This window comes from Pan paniscus, chromosome 7, assembly GCF_029289425.2.
Source record: "Pan paniscus chromosome 7, NHGRI_mPanPan1-v2.0_pri, whole genome shotgun sequence".
NCBI lineage: Eukaryota > Metazoa > Chordata > Mammalia > Primates > Hominidae > Pan > Pan paniscus.
In genome coordinates this window covers 92,992,501-93,013,987 of record NC_073256.2, presented here as the reverse complement: position 1 = coordinate 93,013,987, position 21,487 = coordinate 92,992,501, and the positions used below count along the sequence as shown (strand labels likewise).

The following is a 21,487-nucleotide window of genomic DNA, read 5'->3' as shown; positions in this document are numbered from 1 at the left end:
GGATAATTTTCACCTGCTCAGAAGACTGCCAGGAGCATAATTCTTGTTTGGATTGTCTCACATTTAATTTAGACCATGGCTTGTTTATAAGTCCCAATGCACTTTTTATGGTTAAGTTCCTTTCCCTACTCTTGAGTCATGAAAACTATTGTATCCCAACCAGTGTTGATAAACCTCTTTTCTAAGCTATAAAAAAAATTTCAAAGACATGCATAGAAATTTAAAGAAGGTCACTTCTGCAACCTGCTTCAAATGTGTCACAGCTTCTAGCCTTGGGAAAATTCGAAGTAAGATACATAAACATGAATAATTAACATGATCCATTAATATATTTAATGTAACGATTTACATTTTACTTATGTTAATACAGATGTCTGCCTTATATATTAAAAAATCTTCCGATTGTCATCAGAAATCTTTCTTGGTTGGGCTGTTCACCACTATAAACACCATTGGCTCTCAAAATTGATACATTTAATTTTCCTTCTTATTTTGGTTTTTCAGTATCTGGTGCAATATAAGAGATTAATGGATTCTAACTTTTCAGATGATATCTCAAATTTTGAGAAGTCCCAATCTCTCAAAATTCTGATCATACATACCACTAAAAAAACATAATTCCACCCATGCCAAAATAATTGCAGTTTGCCAATGGCATATGGTTCTTCCCACCCTCTGGTCTTTATTTATGCTAGGCCTTCTGTTTGAATTAACTTTTATGTTATTTTCCATGAAAGTTCACTACCTAAAGTAGACTCAGCTTAGAAATAACCTCTTCCTCTGATCACCGTAACTCAAGGTAGTTAGATATATCTTCACATCCCATAGATTTTATTCTATTTCTCTATAAAATGAGTATAGCAGTATATCCTGATTTATAAATTGATGTTAATATTAGACGAGATGAAATATGTTGAGTTTTTATAACAGTTTTATTCTTAGAACAAGACATATTGGCTATAAATTCTCTCAAAATATATATTCCCTGATACATTCTCAAACACACCAACATGCACAGTGGCTAATTAAATATAAGTACTATTGAGATGCTATAAATACTGCAGTTTTTGCTACCATAGGAAAACAGAAGAAGGCTGAGAGTCATTAAAGCATTTTAAAGCAAAAAAAGCAAAAACATCAAAAGTATAATATTTGGGTTAAGGGCAATTGTTTTAAAAAAGCAATAAAAAGTCACAAATTTATTATGCATTGTCTTACACAACTGTAAAGTTAAAACACTTTTACAAGGTAAATATAAAGAAAACTGTAAAATTAGTACCATCAACATTAAAACAAATGTAATGTTGCACATGGCTTTGTTTAACTGAAGCTAAATGTCTATATAGATTACACCGATGGTGTAAATCTGATTAGTCAGGGTTTTCTAGAGAAACAGAACCAATAGTGTGTGTGTCTGTGTTTGTGTGTGTGTGTTTCTGTGTGTGTGTGTCTGTGTGTGTGTGTGTGTAGAGAGAGACAGAAAGAAACGGAGAAAGACAGATTTGCTGTAAGGAAATGGCTCATACAGGTATGAAAGACTTACAAGATCTGCAGCTGGCAAGCTGGAGACTCAGGAGAGCCTGTGGAATAGCTTCAATTTGAAAGTCAGCAGGTTTGAGACACAAGAACAACTAAATTGTCACTTTGAGTTTCAAAGCAGGAAAAGGACAAATGACACAGCTCAAACTGTCAGCCAGAAGTATCTTTATTTTTATTTCATCTTTGACTTTAGATACAGGGTGCGTATGTGCAGATTCGTTACATGGGAATCCTGTCTGATGCTGAAGTTTGGAGTGTAGAATACTATGAAATGAAGTCATAATAGAGAATGAAATTGTGTCCTTTGCAGTAACATGGATGGAACTAGAGGCCATAATCTCTAGCAAATTAACACCAAAAGAAGTACCACTTTACTCAACTTTTTTGTTCTGTTCAGATCTTTAGTTGCTTGGATTAGTCCCATTCATATTAGGAAAGGCAATCTTCTTTACTCAGTTTAGCTATTTAAATGTTAATGTTATCCAGACACACCCTTATAAACATAATTAGGATGTTTGACCAAATGTCTGGGCATCCCATGTCCCAGTCAAGTCAACATATAAAATTAACCATAGCATACTCTTACCACTATTCCATATTCAAACTATTTTAGAAACCTTTGTGTATCATTATAGCATTTTCTTTCACTTACTGTCATTTATACATTAACTTTCCTACAAGTTTTTTCAATTTATCATTGACTATTGGAGTAAAACTAATTATTGCCAAAAAGATCAATTTCACTGCCCCCATTTTTATTTGGGTGTTCAATATGAGAACATTCTACTATCAAAACAGCATCCAATTGATCTAGAATATGCTTACTTTTTTTATCTGTACAATATAATATAAATGAGAGAACAAAATAAAAAAAATCACAAAACAGTTACAGATTTTTAGAATGTATACTCTGAATACAAGAGATACGTAGACTACAACTCAACAAACATGTTTTTAAGGTTCCTCTGAAGTAAAGAAATTACTGACATAATAAAACAAATAAGCAGCAAAGAGTTTGTTTATAGAAGGAAATTTGCAAAAATAAATAAATAAATGTTTTCCTTACAAAATTGTTGTAGTAATAGAGAAAAATATTTTTCCTCAGTTTCTCCTTATCTTCACATTACTTTGTCCTTTGCCAAATATTCAACACAATAAAAACTTTGTGTCTTGTAAATCAATGCTCAATATTAATTCATCTCACAATATTTTTACTTTCTATATATTTTCATAGTATATATCTGTATTTATATATGTATGTATTTCACTAAAGAAGATGAATAGATAGGTGATAGATGATAGATAGATAGATAGATAGATAGATAGATAGATAGATAGATAGATGATAAATTTCTGATAAACAGATTTTCCTTCAATAATTGTTTAGGAGTATTTTATGGAAGAAATGGTAAGATAAGGAATTTACTATTTTATTTCAGAGGTCGTGAGAACAAGTAAATTTCTAGTTCCTAATCAAATTCCTACCTTCTAGGTCAAAGACTTTCTCCTTTCCTCTTTAATCTGTTTCCCAATAAGATATACCAGTTCAATTATCACTGCCCTCATCACTATTTTCCAAGCTGATTTGATCTATGTCTGTGCCCGTTATGGAGCCTCTCGGTACTAAATGTGTCCCTTTTGACTGCTCTGTGAAAATGAATGTGAGCCCCTTAAACATTTATCTTTTGCTAGTTGGCACTAAAGTTTTGTCGTTAGACCGTCTGGAGAGGAAAGGGTTTTGCTTCCTGGTTTCAGTGTGCTCACCTGTCTGGTTCCTGCAGCGCAGAGCTGCCAGAAGCACCCAGCCACCAGATGCTTTCCCCAGCAAACCCCTTCAGTTGGTTTTATAGCAGACTTCTGCTAGTGAAACAGCTTTCTTCTGCAACCCAGAAGGCAGATTTCCAGCAATTTCAAAGGTCAACTTCTCATCAATTCTACCAATAGGGCACTGCAGCAACATCTTTACCATCCAGTGAATGGCAGGCAGATCTTCTACACCAGGGTCTGGACTTCAGCCTTAGGAAGGGAGTGACACTTACGAGAGTTTTCTAACCCAGGTCTCGAGTTAGTGGCTAGTGTATTATATCATGTTAAACTATATCATATTGTATTATATTTATCATGTCTAGTATAGTATACTATAGTATAGTATAGTATAGTATAGTATAGTATAGTATAGTATAGTATAGTTATGGGCTGAATCTTGTTCCTCCACAATTCTTATGTTGAAGCCATAACTCCAGCTACCTCAGGATATGACTATATTTTGGAGACAGGGCCTTTCGAGAGGTGATTAAGTTAAAGAAGGCCATTAGGGCCGGCCCTGATCCAATCTGATTGGTACCCTTTATACGAAGAAGCAGTTTGGACATACAAAGAGACACAGGGATTTGTATACATGAAGGAAAGGCCATGTGAGAACATGGCCAGAAGGTAGCTATCTGCAAGCCAAGCAGAGAAGTCTCAGAAGAGATGAAGCCTGACAGCACCTTGATATTGGATATCTAGCCTCCAGAACTGTGAGGAAAAAAATCTGTTGTTTAAGCCACTTAGTCTGTGGTATTTTGTTATGGTAGCTTTAGCAAGCTAGTGCATATAGTATGTGCTATTATATCATATATCTGCTATTGCTGTGCTCATTAGTGTTCTTACAAGCCAATTGCTCCATAGTCCAATATCTTGTTATAATTTAATAATTTTCTATATTGTTTGTTCAAATTACTATGTGACTTCTCTCTCTCTCTTTGTAACTTTCATTTTAAGTTTGGGGTTATATTTGCAGGTTTGTTATATAGGTAAACTTGTGTCATGGGGTTAGATATACGGATTATTTTGTCACCTAGGTATTAAGCCTACTACCCTTTAGTTATTTTTCCTGATTCTCTCCCTCCTCCTACCCTCCACCTTCTGATAGGCCCCAGTACGTGTTTTTCCCCTCTAGGTGTCCGTGTGTTGTCATCATTAGCTCTCACTTATAAGGGAGAACAATGTGGTATGAGTTTTCTGTTCCTGCATTACTTTGCTAAGGATAATTGCTTCCAGCTTCATCCATGTTCCTGCAAAGGACATGATCTCATTCTTTTTATGGTTACATAGTGTTCCATGGTGTATATGAACCACATTTTCTTTATCCAGTCTACCATTGCTGGGCATTTAGGTTGATTCCATGTCTTTGCTATTGTGAATGGTGCTGCAATTAATGTATGCCTGCATGTTTCTTTATGATAAAATGATTTAACTCCATTGGGTATATACCCAGTAATGAGATTACTGGATTGAATGGCAATTCTATTTTTAGGTATCACTAGGACCACAGCACAAGAAAGTTAGAAATCAAAAGTAGGAAAATCACTCAAAACCATACAATTACATAGACATTGAATAACCTGCTCCTGAATGACTTTTGGGTAAATAATGAAATTAAGGCAGAAATCAAGTTCTTTGAAACTAATGAGAACAAAGATATAACATACCAGAATCTCTGGGACACAGCTAAGGCAGTGTTAAGAGGCAAATTCACAGCACTAAACGTCCACATCAAAAGTTAGAAAGATCTCAGATCAACACCCTTACATCACAACTAAAAGTACTAGAGAAGCAAGAGTAACCCAACCCCAAAGATAGCAGAAGACAAGAAATAACCAAAAGCAGAGATGAACTAAGTGAGACAGAGACATGAAAAACCATTCAAAAAATCGATGAATGCAGAGATGGTATTTGGAAAAAAAATTAATAAAATAGAAAGACTGCTAACTAGACTAATAAAGAAGAAAAGAGAGAAGAACCCAGTAAACACAATTAGAAATGACAAAGGGGATATTATCACTGACCCCACAGAAATACAAATAACCATCAGAGAATATTATGAAATCCTCTATACACACAAACTAGGAATTCTAGAAGAAATTGATAAATTCCTGGACACATACACCCTGCCAAAACTGAACCAGGAGAAAAATGAATCCCCGAACAGATAGATAACATTCTCTCTTAATTGGACTCAGTTTGATACAATGTCTTGTCCTAAAATTTGTCATTCCCTCTCAATCTCTAATGCTCAAACTAATATTTTCACTCTAGAAAGTAAAACATTTTCAATATTCCTGAAATTTTGAGTAAAAACATTTTCAATATTCCTGAATTTTTTTTCTTTTTCTCTTTTATTTTAGATGGAGTCTCATTCTTTCACCCAGGCTGGAGTGCAGTGGCATGATCTCGACTCACTGCAACCTCCACCTCCCAGGTGCAAGCAATTCTCCTGCCTCAGTCTCCCAAGTAGCTGGGATTACAGGCATTTGACACCATGCCCAGCTAATTTTTGTATTTTTAGTAGAGATGAGCTTTCACCATATTGGCCAGTATGGTCTTAAACCCCTGACCTCAGGTGATCCACCCACCTTGGCCTCCCAAAGTGCTGGGATTACAGGCGTGAGTCACTGTGTCCAGCCTCTAAATTCCTGAAATTTTTTTCACAACCATAATGAGACTCTTCGACATTTGTGAAAACTTTTCTTAGTATCACCAGGTATCACATTTTTACTGTCCACATAGCCCAAGGATTTTTCATTTTCACATATGTATCCTTACCATGATTTTTATTTTATTCCAAAAATCTCCACTTTTTCATTTGAAAAAGATCGTTTACATTTTTCAATCTTGTCTCTCCAAATCATTAAAGATATTATCAAATACCTTGATGAAACTAAGGTCAATCATATCTATAACATATATATTAGACTCCCACACGATAATAAAGGGAGACTTTAACACCCCACTGTCAACGTTAGACAGATCAACGAGACAGAAAGTTAACAAGGATAACTAGGAATTGAACTCAGCTCTGCACCAAGCGTACCTAATAGACATCTATAGAACTCTCCACCCCAAATCAACAGAATATACATTCTTTTCAGCACGACACCACACCTATTCCAAAATTGACCACATAGTTGGAAGTAAAGCTCTCCTCAGCAAATGGAAAAGAACAGAAATTATAACAAACTGTCTCTCAGACCACAGTGCAATCAAACTAGATCTCAGGATTAAGAAACTCACTCAAAACCGCTCAACTACATGGAAACTGAACAAGCTGCTCCTGAATGACTACTGGATGAATAACGAAAGGAAGGCAGAAATAAAAATATTCTTTGAAACCAACGAGAACAAAAACACATCATACCGGAATCTGTGGGACACATTCAAAGCAGTGTGTAGAGGGAAATTTATAGCACTAAATGCCCACGAGAAAAAGCAGGAAAGATCCAAATTTGACACCCTAACATCACAATGAAAATAACTAGAAAAGCAAGAGCAAACACATTCAAAAGCTAGCAGAAGGCAAGAAATAACTAAAATCAGAGCAGAACTGAAGGAAATAGAGACAGAAAAAACCCTTCAAAAAATTAATGAATCCAGGAGCTGGTTTTTTGAAAGGATCAACAAAATCGATAGACTGCTAGCAAGACTAATAAAGAAGAAAAGAGAGAAGAATCAAATAGATGCAATAAAAAATGATAAAGGGGATATCACCACCGATCTGACAGAAATACAAACTACCATCAGAGAATACTACAAACACCTCTATGCAAATAAACTAGAAAATCTAGAAGAAATGGATAAATTCCTCGACACATACACCCTCCCAAGACTAAACCAGGAAGAAGTTGAATCTCTGAATAGACCAATAACAGGCTCTGAAATTGTGGCAATAATCAATAGCTTACCAACCAAAAAGAGTCCAGGACCAGATGGATTCACAGCCGAATTCTACCAGAGATACAAGGAGGAACTGGTACCATTCCTTCTAAAACTATTCCAATCAATAGAAAAAGAGGGAATCCTCTCTAACTCATTTTATGAGGCCAGCATCATCCTGATACCAAAGCCAGGCAGAGACACAACCAAAAAAGAGAATTTTAGACCAATAACCTTGATGAACATTGATGCAAAAATCCTCAATAAAATACTTGCAAACCGAATCCAGCAGCACATCAAAAAGCTTATCCACCATGATCAAGTGGGCTTCATCCCTGGGATGCAAGGCTGGTTCAATATACACAAATCAATAAATGTAATCCAGCATATAAACAGAACCAAAGAGGAAAATCACATGATTATCTCAATAGATGCAGAAAAGTCCTTCAACAAAATTCAACAGCCCTTCATGCTAAAAACTCTCAATAAATTAGGTATTGATGGGACGTATCTCAAAATCATAAGAGCTATTTATGACAAACCCACAGCCAATATCATACTGAATGGGCAAAAACTGGAAGCATTCCTTTTGAAAACTGGCACAAGACAGGGATGTGCTCTCTCACCACTCCTATTCAACATAGTGTTGGAAGTTCTGACCAGGGCAATTAGGCAGAAGAAGGAAATAAAGGGTATTCAATTAGGAAAAGAGGGAGTCAAATTGTCCCTGTTTGCAGATGACATGATCGTATATCTAGAAAACTCCATCGTCTCAGCCCAAAATCTGCTTAAGCTGATAAGCAATTTCAGCAAAGCCTCAGGATACAAAATCAATGTGCAAAAATCACAAGCATTCTTATACACCAATAACAGACAAACAGAGAGCCAAATCATGAGGGAACTCCCATTCACAATTGCTTCAAAGAGAATAAAATACATAGGAATCCAACTTACAAGGGATGTTAAGGACCTCTTCAAGGAGAACTACAAACCACTGCTCAATGAAATAAAAGAGGATACAAACAAATGGAAGAACATTCCATGCTCATGGGTAGGAAGAATCAATATCATGAAAATGGCCATACTCCCCAAGGTAATTTACAGTTTCAATGCCATCCCCATCAAGCTACCAAAGACTTTCTTCACAGAACTGGAAAAAACTACTTTAAAGTTCATATAGAACCAAAAAAGAGCCTGCATCGCCAAGTCAATCCCAAGCCAAAAGAACAAAGCTGGAGGCATCACGCTACCTGACTTCACACTATACTACAAGGCTACAGTAACCAAAACAGCATGGTACTGGTACCAAAACAGAGATATAGATCAACGGAACATAACAGTGCCCTCAGATATAACACTGCATATCTACAACTATCTGATCTTTGACAAACCTGAGAAAAACAAGCAATGGGGAAAGGATTCCCTATTTAATAAATGGTGCTGGGAAAACTGGCTAGCCATATGTAGAACACTGAAACTTGATCCCTTCCTTATACCTTATACAAAAATTAATTCAAGATGAATTTAAGACTTAAATGTTAGACCTAAAACCATAGAAACCCTAGAAGAAAACCTAGGCATTACCACTCAGGACATAGGCATGGGCAAGGACTTCATGTCTGAAACACCAAAAGCAATGGCAACAAAAGCCAAAATTGACAAATGGGATCTAATTCAACTAAAGAGCTTCTGCACAGCAAAAGAAACTACCATCAGAGTGAACAGGCCACCAACAAAATGGGAGAAAATTTTCGCAACCTACTCATCTGACAAAGGCTAATATCCAGAATCTACAATGAACTCAAACAAATTTACAAGAAAAAAACAAACAACCCCATCAAAAAGTGGGCAAAGGACATGAACAGACACTTCTCAAAGGAAGACATTTATGCAGCCAAAAAACACATGAAAAAATGCTCACCATCACTGGCTATCAGAGAAATGCAAATCAAAACCACAATGAGATACCATCTCACACCAGTTAGAATGGCAATCATTAAAAAGTCCGGAAACAACAGGTGCTGGAGAGGATGTGGAGAAACAGGAACACTTTTACACTGTTGGTGGGACTGTAAACTAGTTCAACCATTGTGGAAGTCAGTGTGGCGATTCCTCAGGGATCTAGAACTAGAAATACCATTTGACCCAGCCGTCCCATTACTGGGTATATACCCAAAGGACTATAAATCATGCTGCTATAAAGACACATGCACACGTATGTTTATTGTGGCACTATTCACAATAGCAAAGACTTGGAACCAACCCAAATGTCCAACAACGATAGACTGGATTAAGAAAATGTGGCACATATACACCATGGAATACTATGCAGCCTTAAAAAATGATGAGTTCATGTCCTTTGTAGGGACATGGATGAAATTGGAAATCATCATTCTCAGTAAACTATCGCGAGGACAAAAAACCAAACACTGTATGTTCTCACTCATAGGTGGGAATTGAACAATGAGAACACATGGACACAGGAAGGGTAACATCACACTCTGGGGACTGCTGTGGGGTGGGGGGAGGGAGGAGGGATAGCATTAGGAGATATACCTAATGCTAAATGACGAGTTAATGGGTGCAGCACACCAGCATGGCACATGTATACGTATGTAACTAACCTGCACATTGTGCACATGTACCCTAAAACTTAAAGTATAATAATAATAAAATTTTTAAAAAAAAGAAGTTAGGTTTTAGAATCTTACTGTTGCCCTTTCAGTAATGACCAACCATTCGTTATTCCAAGTATTGCCCTGAGTAGTCTGGACAAAAATGTGTATAAGATATAGATAATGCATAAAGTTCTCATTATAGCTAATATGTCAATAAATTATTATGATGCAAGTGAGAACAGTGTTATAATTAAGGTATGAATTTTCCTGAGAGCAAAGATTATTTCATATTGATGTCATCTGATAAGAGGAGCCTCACAGCAGAGGTAGCATATGAATTAACTCAAACTTTAAGTAATATTTCACCTTATTGGAAAATTTTAAGCAAAGGAACATTAGCAATTAAACAATATAAAAGAATATGGATAATTCACGTATTAGCAAAGAAACAAGTATAAATGGAGCAATCCCCTCACTGGCAATGTAGAAGAAAATTTACTTCTAAATAAAACATATAACATATGTGAATATAGGTACTTTGTTCTATCAATATTACAGTACAAAACTTTCAAGCTTTATGCATGTTAAATTATATGTAAGAGTGTGATGTCAGCTAAGTAACCACATTGTTAACTCTGTAAGGGAATATAGAATAGGTATGAAAAAGAAATTTTTGGTGCTGACAAAAAAACTTCAACTTGTTTAGGAAATCAGTTTCCTAGGCCCCAGGAATCTAATACATAGCATTTCTCTCTATGCCACAATTCCTTCAAACCTTCTTTGTTTTGCTTACTTATTTTGTTTTTTGTTTGTTCGTTTGTTTTAGCTGACAAAATTTAATAAAGCATCTCAATGCCACATGAACTGTAGCTAGTGTTATAACTGTTAACCAGATAACATGACCCTCATGAAGTTTATAATCCAGAAAAAAATAAAGACATTTAAAAAGCAATAAAAATATATTTGTGCTATTAGTAAATACAGATTATTAAGAAGTATACTAAATCTTACTTTCTTAGTTCCTTTTCTTCCTTAGAAAAATTTTGTTCCAAAATCCAAAAGTCATTAAATAATTGTTGAAATCTACTTCTGGCCAATATGGAATATGGGAAACTGATCCATTGTAGTGCAGAATTTACCATCTTCTATATTTTGATGATTTCATTTCTGTGTTGTTAATACATTTCTCTAAATAGAATAAATTTCTTGGAATAGAAGTTGTATCTAGAGGCTATTCATTTATTTACTTATTTATTTGCAGAATATTTCATAGATGGTATTGAGTACTTCCTATTGCATCATATTCTTCTGTGAAATAACATTTAGAGACCACAATCTAGACCTGTGGGCTTATGCCATTGGGTTGGTAATGTTTTTAGGTCTTTACGTTGATTTGAAATAGGAAATACTATTTTAAAAATGCATTAAAAATACTGATTTTCAATTCAAATTAGGAGTACAGGGTTTTACATAAGGTCTTGATTTTATTTTTGCTATTTTCTTCTGGAATTCTTAGTTCTTAATGACTAACATAAACTCTAATTTTCTCTATCACTGTATAATAGTTTCAGAATCACAGTGCCTATGTTATTACTGACAATGTGATTACTAAAAACAGGTTAAGGTTTCCTTGTAGTCCTTTTGTATTCCTCTGTATAAATCATTTGAATCATTTCTTGCTGTGTAGTTAAGTTGCCACTCACAGAGGAACAACATGTTTTTCAGACTCTTAGAATTACCTCTAGATAGCCTTCCCTGAACCGCTTCTTATACTTTCATGATGTTTTGTGTATAAACCATTGTATACGATTCACCACACTTCAATGTATGAACTATTCTGATCTGTTTCTGCCAATATACTATGAGGATTTAGTGGTTAAAATCCTTGTCTTCATACCCTCACTAGCAAGATGGGTGCCTGGTGATAATTGTTGAATAAATGAATTAAAAGCAAGGTAACAAGCCCATTTGAAAATACTTCTAAAATAATTTCAATCCTCTGAAAAAACTGAACTCATAGAAGCAGAGAACAAAATGGTGGTTACCAGAGGCTAGGGATTTGGCGAATTTGGGAGATGCTGGTGAAAGGATACAAAATTAAATTTAGGAACAATAAGTTTAAGAGGTCTATCGGACCCCAAGATGGGTATAGTTAATAACTAATATCACATAGAGGCATATCTCATTTTACTCCATTTTACTTTATTTCACTTATGAGATATTACCTTTTTTTAAATCAAATTGAACATCACTGGCAACTTTGCTTCTAGCGAGTCTATTGATGACAATTTTCCAAAAGCATGTGCTCTCTTTGTTAGCATATGTCAGCAATAAGTATTTTTAATTCAGGTGTATACAGTTTTAAGACATAATGGTATTGTACACTTAATATATTACAGTATAGTATAAACATAACTTTTATACATATTGGGAAACAAAAACATTCGTGACTCACTTTATTGTAATATTAGTTTCATTTTTGTGGTCTGGAATTGAACCTGTGATATCTCTGATGTGTGCCCATACTTGAAAATTGGTAAGAAATTAGATTTTTAAGAGTTCTTATTATAAAAAAATAAGTATGTGAGGTAATGCATGTGTTAATTAGCTTATTTTGCCATTCCACAATATAAATACATCAAAGCATCATGTTGAACAACATTTATATGTTTATAAATACATATAACTTTATTTGCTAATGTAAAAATTAGATAAATAAAAATGCTTCTTAACCCACAATAAACTGATGTTGAAACTAACATCTTGAAATTTCATGACAGAGGAAATAATTATTACATTTGCGATAGACTCTTTATGAAGCCACTAAGCCATATTTGTGCATTCTCACAATACTTAATATTTTATCTGGCATTCTCAGCATCTAACTCTACCCGTGTGAAACATAAAGCTCCTTTGAGTAATTAAGATGAAACTCCAATAACATGTGCTTGGTTAGCCCAGGGCTTTATCCTCTTGCTGTTATCAGAGAATGAGTGTCAAATCCCTTCCAGTAATAAATTTTTAAAAAAGAAGAGGTTTCCAAGTATTACCTCTAAGCCATGTCATGGTCTGGAGTTGAATCTCTTAGCTTTTAGGTCAAACATCACTTTTCTCAACCTGTCTCACTCACCTGCAAACCTTTCTCTATTACTTACATGGCCCATAGCACAAACCTACAAAATTTCTGAATTAAAAGATTTTTTTCCCCCACTTTGAGAATTTTCTGAATTTTCTTAAACTCATTTTAAATGGTTTTCATAGTCCTCTGTGCCTCATAGGGACATTTTAAATTAGCTTTTCAGCACTCTGAAGCTGAAAAAAATGCAACATATAGGATCCTATAATTTCCTCACCTCATGCTCACCAAAACCTACATAATAAATAAGATCTCATATATTGCTCTTTAAAAAAAATAGTTTTATTGAGGTATAATTGATACATTTAAAAACTGTGCATATTTAATGCATATACTCTGATGAGTTTGGAAATACGCAGTTATCTGTAATGCCATCATGACAAAGTAATAAATACACATATCACCTTCAAAAGTTTCCTCATGCACCTTTGGGTGTTGGTTTGTTTGTTCTATTTTGTTTGTTTATTTGTGTGCTTGGGCTGATTTCTGTGGTAAGAACATTTAACAGGAGATCTACACTCAAAATTTTTGAATGCACAATGCAGTATTGTTAACTATAGGCACAATGTTGAAGAGCAGATGTATAGAACTTGTTTATCTTGTGTAACTGAAACACTATACCTATTGAACATCAATTCTCCTTTTCCCCCTTACCCGAGCCCTGGCAACCACCATTCTACTCTACTCATTTGTACTGTGCCTGGCTTATTCACTTAGTATACTATCCTTCAGGTTCATTCATGTCATTTCATATGGCAGGATTACGTACTTTTAAAAATCTGAATAGTATTCCATGGTAGGTATATACTACATTGAATGTATATACTCCATGTTCTCAATTTAGCATAAGCCATTCATTTCCCGTAGGAAAATCAATTATCAGATGAGATTATTTTTATTCTGTCTAAATGAATATCTCAATCTCTAATAGTCATATTTCCTGCTTATTAAGAAATATTACTCTGATTGCAAATATGCAAATATTTGTAAATATACTATACATCATTACAGCACACACTAAATGTGCTCAAAGTGCCAAGGATTAACATGCACTTTTCTCATTTTTAAATATAGTGTTGTGTGTGCCTTGAACTACCCACCAGCACAACATTATCCATCTACTGCCCACCCTCCTGCCAAAATGTGTTTTTTAAATAAAATTAAATATACAGCTAAATAAATACACATTATAATGTTTAATGACAAAGATATAATGAAGTCAGTGTCATTAACAGAGAAATATAAATCATATACATCAAATATATGTTGTGCGAGTTTCACTAGAATTACTTTTAAAATTATCACCAAATAATGTTTAATAAAGTAATTAAAAATTAACTGTTAGGAGAAACACTGATTATAATTCCTGTTATTAGAAATAGTAGTATTACTAAATTGTTTAAAAATCATTCAAAAGGTAAAACATTTTTCTCCAAAAGAGATGTGAAATTTCAATATAAGTCCCACCACGTAGATAAATATATTGAATAATTCTTCTAAGCTAACAGTTTAAGTTTTATAAAAGGCAGTAGCTGTACAGGTTATAAGATATTTAAGACATTAATGTATACACTTTCCATTTAGTTCAGCAGGTAACTTATGCTAAGGATTTAACTGAATAAAAATTTAGACCTCTTTAAAATAACTTTTTTAAAACCCTATACTTCTAAAAATCACGTTTGCTTTACCTTGTAGTTATTTTTATCTCTATCATACATAGTCTGATTGGCACTCCAATAACATTACATACAAGTTTATCTCCTTATGATTCTCTTCACCATATTTCTCTTCATCAAAATTTTAGTGGGATGTTGCATAATAATTTATTGAGAAAATAAAATATCTTTGATAAAAAACATGTTCACAAATCACATTACATGGGCAAAATTATTGATATATAAAAGCCTTTTTAATCCTACCGTGTATTTATGTCTATGCATGTCATGAACTTGATTTCAATGAATGTTTATAATGCATATGGAGAAGGACTTGATAGCTCTTCTAAGTTTTATAGAAAAATTATAATTATGTTTTTATCGACACATGGTATAAATTTAACCATTGAAACCACAATCACCACTATTAGATACAAAAGTGTTCTGTAGAATGTATCTACAGAAATGTATTTCCTCCAAGTGAAAATGAGAAGGTTAAAGAAAAAAAGAAAAAGAGGTCATATTGATGATACTGACCTCTGAGATGTCAAGAAACAAAAATTAAGTTCTCTTCTTGCATTTAAATTGAGAGTGGAGGGCTAGGAACATAAATCAAAACAAAATTTGGCTTTTCACCCTATAATCCATCCTTTTCACTTTACACTCTCTATATATATAAGTCCAGAAATCTGAGGGTACCTAACCTGTAGGCACACAGGTATATATCACCCCAAGTGTATAAAACTAGTGTGCAGCTCCTAACAACATGAAGTTATTACTTGGTTTCACTCAAAGAGGAAAGGCTTGCCCCCTTCCCATTTCTATCTTTTCTTAACCCTTCTTTTGTTTTTCCACTAGGATTCCACTTGATTTTATTAGGTAAATAACCAATTACTGTACTAGATGTTTGAGTCAGCCAGAGTCCATACTATAAGTGGGTAATTCAAGAAAAGACTATTTACAAAGATGTGGGCCAGGATCCAAGAAACCAACACAATAACTAGTATCTAGCAAAAAAAGGGGAACTCTACCTATCACTCCTGAGCCTGAGTATGAAAGAGTAGGGGTGCTTGCTAGAACCCCATGAGGGTGACTGTATGAAGGGGGACACTTGACAGAAACTGTGACCTTCAGCAGAGAGGCACAGTTCACCCACAGCACACTGTCAGGGAGGAAACACGAAGAACAAACACCCCACCCTTACTGCCTTCCCAAATTCCAATCCATAAATGCTTCACTTTGGCAAAGCCGACTTTATGCAATCCAATCAGATCCCTACCTATCTGATATGAAGGAGAGGGTACAAAGTGTTCCGTAGGGACACATGAAAGGCATGTAGCATGATACTCTCATTTACAATTTAAATACAGAACTAAAAATTGGATAGCAATAAAGAAAGGTTACTTGGCTATATGCATGTTTGTTATTATTTGTAACAGAAATACGAGATTCTTTGTCTCTCCTGATTGATTATTCTCCAAATACTTATTACCATTTACCATATAATATATTTTACTTATTTATTTTGTTAATGTCTTTTTGCCCTCAATGCAATGTGAGTTCTATCAGGGCATAGATTTTTCTGTTTTGTTCACTACTATGTTCCCAGCATCCAGGATTCTGCTTGACTCCTAGTAGATACTGAAATACTTTTGAATGAATGAATTGGAGAATATAAAAACAATATAATGCAAAAATTATAATTTAATAAAAACCAAAATGTACAAAAGTAAATTTATGTCATATAAATAATACACATATAGAAGGCCATTTGGGGCTCTCATTCATGTTAATAAACAATATTTCAGAAGGCATGAAAACTAAGAGGTTTTTCTACATTTGGATTTCCCCTGAAAAATTAATTTTGCACACAGAAGAAAATTGGCAGGAATATGAAATATAAAGTAGCAATAAACTCAGCTCCTTTAAGTGTCAACAATTACCCCATTCATTTTGTAATATTTAATCATATCTTGGCTTTAAATGTGAGAAATAATAACATATTTTCTAGCTTGGGTAAAGCTAGAACTTCAACAAGTGTTTAATTTATAAACACTTGTTTATAAATTAAAGAGATATGCAGGTAAATCTACAGATAGGCCTAGAAGCCTCAAAATAAAAAAAGTGTTAAAATAAGTGCATTAAAATAAAATGTCTGGCATGGTATCTTCTCAATTTAGTTATATCTTTTGTTATCTAACAAATGGCTGGAAAGACAAAGGAGGCAAAGACTGGGAGACTTCATCTAAGATCTTAGGAATCAGAGCAATTCTGTCATTTGCCAGCTATTTGGCCTTAAGAGTTGTTTGACTGTCTCTATACCTCTGCTGCACTATACAGTGAGATTAATAGCATCTATCTCTCTGGTGTGCAGAATATAAGGGATAACATATGTAAACCATGTTGGCTCCCCTTGTAATTACTCTGTTTTACAAAGGCATTTTCTGGGCCCATAAGCTTCTGAGACCCTTTCTTTGTCTAGTAATCACGAACAAATAGTACAAATCTCTGAATTCTTAAATAGCTAGCACCAAGTTAAAATCAAACAGTACTAATTCATAATCTCACATGCAGTCTGCCATATTCCCAAGGAACAAGATAGAGTTAATGTAGTAAGAACTATTCTTATCTCCAACTACAACCTCTAGGCTCTACGTATTGAAAGGCTGAGTTACATAAAGTATAGCAATTAAGACAGTCTTATCTTTATGCTCTTTCTTCCCTGAAAGTCCATCTTCATGCTCTTTCTTCCTTGAAAATCCAAGATGTCATAGTCAAAAGACAGCATGAATTGCTTTACTGTTTCTTATTTCTTAGTAACATTTTATTATAATTAGTAGGTCTTCTGTTGTTTTCCTCTTTCAAGAAATGTGGGGTTAAGTCCATGCAATTAGAGTTCCTCAGAACTCTTGGTTAATCCACCATGATGCAATATATAGGTATTTATATCTGGCTATGGTTTTAGACTATATATGTAGGTCTTTTGATTTTTATACTCTTGCCTTTTTTGGGGGGAACTATCTGGTTTATTCACAATTCCGTTACGCACTCTTCAGTATTTACATAGAGATAAAATATATACAGAAAATTATGAACAGATGTGTGCTTAATATAACATGGAATCATTTGATAAATATTTATTGAGTATCTGGTATATAAGCCAGAAACTATGTTAGATGTTTGGGATAAATCAATAAACAAAATTCACAAAAATCTCTGCCTGCATAAAAATTATAATCTAGTAAAAGTAGGACAACTGTACATCTCTACAGAGGAATACATATTTATCTTATACAGAGATCTAACACACCAATATGTGTCAGGGGAATGATTTATTTAAGAAAAGCTTTCTTTCCATATTTATTTTAATACATAATATTATTCAAATATTGGCCATGGCTGGGTAGAATTAGGTCCTAAAACTCTAGGTAGGGCAGAGATTCCTCATCAGAGTGAATAAAATCTGTGGCACTGTTTTATTGAATTGTAGCCAAAATCTTTGAAAAGGAACAAGGAGAGAAGAAAAAGTAGGAACAAAAGAACAAAGTGCAGAAGAGGAATTTCAAATTAAAAATAGATGCAAGCATCAAAAACATTTAGGAACTAGATCAGAGCAGAAGCATCTCTGCAAAAATAGCTAAGTATTTGGGGTAATTGCCAAACATACCTTTATATGTTGTGCACTTTAAAATCTGGTGGGACAAGGGTGGGTGAAATTTAAAAAGGCTTTTGTATAGATGCACAGAATTTACTAGGACTCTCTCTTCCATTATATGATATTAGTCATATCTGGATACAGCATATCAGAACCAGAGCTGAAAGGCTCTTTAGCCTAGTATATTCATCAGTTATTTCATCTTTATTAACAAGGTGTTACATATATCCATTGCTTAAGTGGTTGTATACATAGCTGATTAATCACAGCTATGTATAAACTTAAACTTCTACCAGATATCATGATAATAGAATTTCTGAAAATATACCCCTTATAAATTACATGCCATTTTTCATCTTTGCTTATTTACAAATGTTTTTACACCATCAGGACATTACGGTTTTGAAAAATACATAGTTTTTCTAAATAAATGACTAAAGGAGAGTGCCTATTCACAAAACAAAGGAAACCAAAACTGTAATGAAATGAGTCACTTTTATTTCACCAACCCTACCAAGAACCAAGAAGAATAGTATCACCGTGACAGAACTGATATCATTTTAAGCTTAAGAAAGTTGAATGTAAATATTACACTATAAAAGTTCTTTATTTCTTGAGAAACAATAGGAGAACTTTGCATGTTATGAATCTGAAGCTAAAAATGAACAAACATTGCTAACCTTTCAAAAACAATTGTCTCTCCTAAGGGTTTGGTTCTACCTCTGTGATTATATAATTTTCATGTCATTTTATGCATTCCCTATGGCTGAATCAACTACAATATCATTGCATATTAAAATTTCAACACAGAAATGCACATTTAAATTCTGTGCTTGATATAAAAGTCATGAAGAGACTGGAGGCAAGTTGGAGAAACAACATAGTTTAATAAAGAGATCAATATAGCTGAGCAGACACATTGCAACCCTAATCTCCAAGGCTTCCCACACACATGCATGCACACATACAAAAACCTGGAAAATAAAACAAAACAACACAACACATATTTTTCAGAATCCTTTTAGAGCAAGAGTAGACTTCCTAATAAAACAATAAACACATCATTATTTTATTATTCATCCTAATTTTGAAATAATTTTAACCTAGGTCACATATTTTTAGCAAAACAACCTCTAGCCCTTGAAAGAAGGAAATGTACCATACATAAATTGATACCAAAAAATTCTTATCATTAATTTGCTGATTTATGTAAATTTATAATAAAATAAAACATTTTGGTAGGGTGCGGTGGCTCACACTTGTAATCCCAGCACTTTGGAGGCCGAGGCGGGCAGATCACCTGAGGTCGGGAGTTCCAGACCAGCCTGGACAGCAAGGTGAAACCTCATCTCCACTAAAAACACAAAAATTAGCCAGGCGTGGTGGTGGATGCCTGTAATTCCAGACACTCAGGAGGCTGAAGCAGGAGAATCGCTTGAAACCAGGAAGTGGAGGTTGCAGTGCCAAGATCACGCCACTGTAACTCCAGCCTGGGCGACAGAGGGAGACTTTAGAAAAAAGAAGAAAAAAAAAGAAAGAGAGAGAGAGAAAGAAAAGGAAGTAAGGAAGGAAGGAAGGAAGGAAAAAGAAAGAAAAGAAAGACAAAAACATTTAATCATGGCTATCATATAAAAATTATATTTGGGAAAATTGGCATATAAGAAAGACAGTCTTTCTAGAGTATTTATTATAACTACATCTACATATTCACGCATATAAAAATTTACTCTTTTCTCAGAAATTATGTAAGAAATTATCTTTTAAACAGCTCCTCTACTCAAAAATAAATATGGGTCCAAATTATGACTGCCTCACTTCTTCAGCAATCAAATCATTTAGAAAACATTTCTATTTAACACAAACATTTTAACTTAATCTCTAAATATACATTTTGTGTATTAATAGAGGAAATATTTCCTTTTGAATCTTCTATAAGTGCAAAAGATTTAAATATAACAAAGAGTAGAATGGATTTCATTTGTTTAGTCTTTTGAAAAGCTACTGCTACTTACATGTTTGCATTAATCCAAAGTTATTTTTTGCTCATATTCACTTCTCCAAAAAAAGCATTCGGTAGCTGGGAAAGTAGTGTCCTAATGCCATCTGGAACATCTTGACATCTTGAGTATTAAGTTAACATGTAGCAAGGCTAAGGACAGGAGGAGGACAAAGATATTAAAATAATGTCTCTGGCATATTTAGATGACACCAAAAATGGCTAAAGACAGTTAAGAATTTTGTGTTCAAGCACTGTAAAATCAGTTCTTTTGCAGAGATTTTAAATAATTTGACAGTGTTTTCTCAAATCTTGCAAAAATCAATTTTTTTGTAGTCAGCAATGTTATTTTATTTAAAAAGCACTCAAAACAGGTATCACCATATATTTATATATATTTGAGTAAGTCTTTATAGTATGGTTATAGATGCCATAGTATGTATTTTCCTAAGTAGATAAATGGAAGAACAATAAAATAAAATAAAAAGCTACCTATAAAGATGCTCATTGGAAGCTTTATAATATCAAAAAAGTGAAACAAGATGTATGTATAATCATACAAATTGGTTAAATTCTCCATGGATAGTTTACATATAAGATGCAAAAGTCTTGAAAACTATGTGACATAATGTGAAGAAAAAAGTACCGTATAATCTTCATCAAGAAAAGTATCTCACTGCTTTCACCATCACCTCCCAAACACAAAACGCTGTGATGTTCTAAGGTGTTTAAAATTATATTTTATTTATATACTCTGAAAATTTTCAACTGTTCAATAATTAATTCATATTATTTTAAAATGTTATTTAAAAACAAAAAGGGAACATTTGATATCATGGCCCCCAAGTACCAAGAGCTTATTTTCCATATTCACAATAAGTGGTTCTTTCAAATTGTAACAGCTAAGGGAAATTTGGGTATTTGAAAAATTCACCTATTAAGAATATAGTGACTATTTTAAATGTTTTACTTCCAGGTTTGCTTCTACATTATATTGGGCATATTTTAAAGCAACTCTTAAAAAAGAATAAACACTTACTTACCTCACAGTTTTTCACATCAAAGTATATAAGTTCCTCTTTTGAGGGGGAAAAATGTTTCATACCTGATAAAAATTATCCAGAGCCAAGTTTGAAAAATAGTAGCTAAGAAGCTAAAGTATTCAAATGAATAACTATGTTACAGTCTCTGAAA

General features: G+C 33.8%; 1 protein-coding gene across 1 annotated transcript in view; it reads right to left on the bottom strand.

Annotated features, from left to right (window-relative positions):
- Nucleotides 1-19,164: 19,164 nt before the first annotated feature.
- Nucleotides 19,165-21,487, bottom strand: part of LOC106635048 (uncharacterized) — a 259,340-nt gene continuing 257,017 nt past the window's right edge. Inside the window, exons 16-17 of the mRNA XM_063606829.1 lie at nucleotides 20,310-20,446; nucleotides 19,165-19,805 (exon numbers count right to left, since the gene is read on the bottom strand). The gene's annotated coding sequence lies outside the window, so the exon portion shown is untranslated. The remainder of the gene's footprint in view (nucleotides 19,806-20,309; nucleotides 20,447-21,487) is intronic.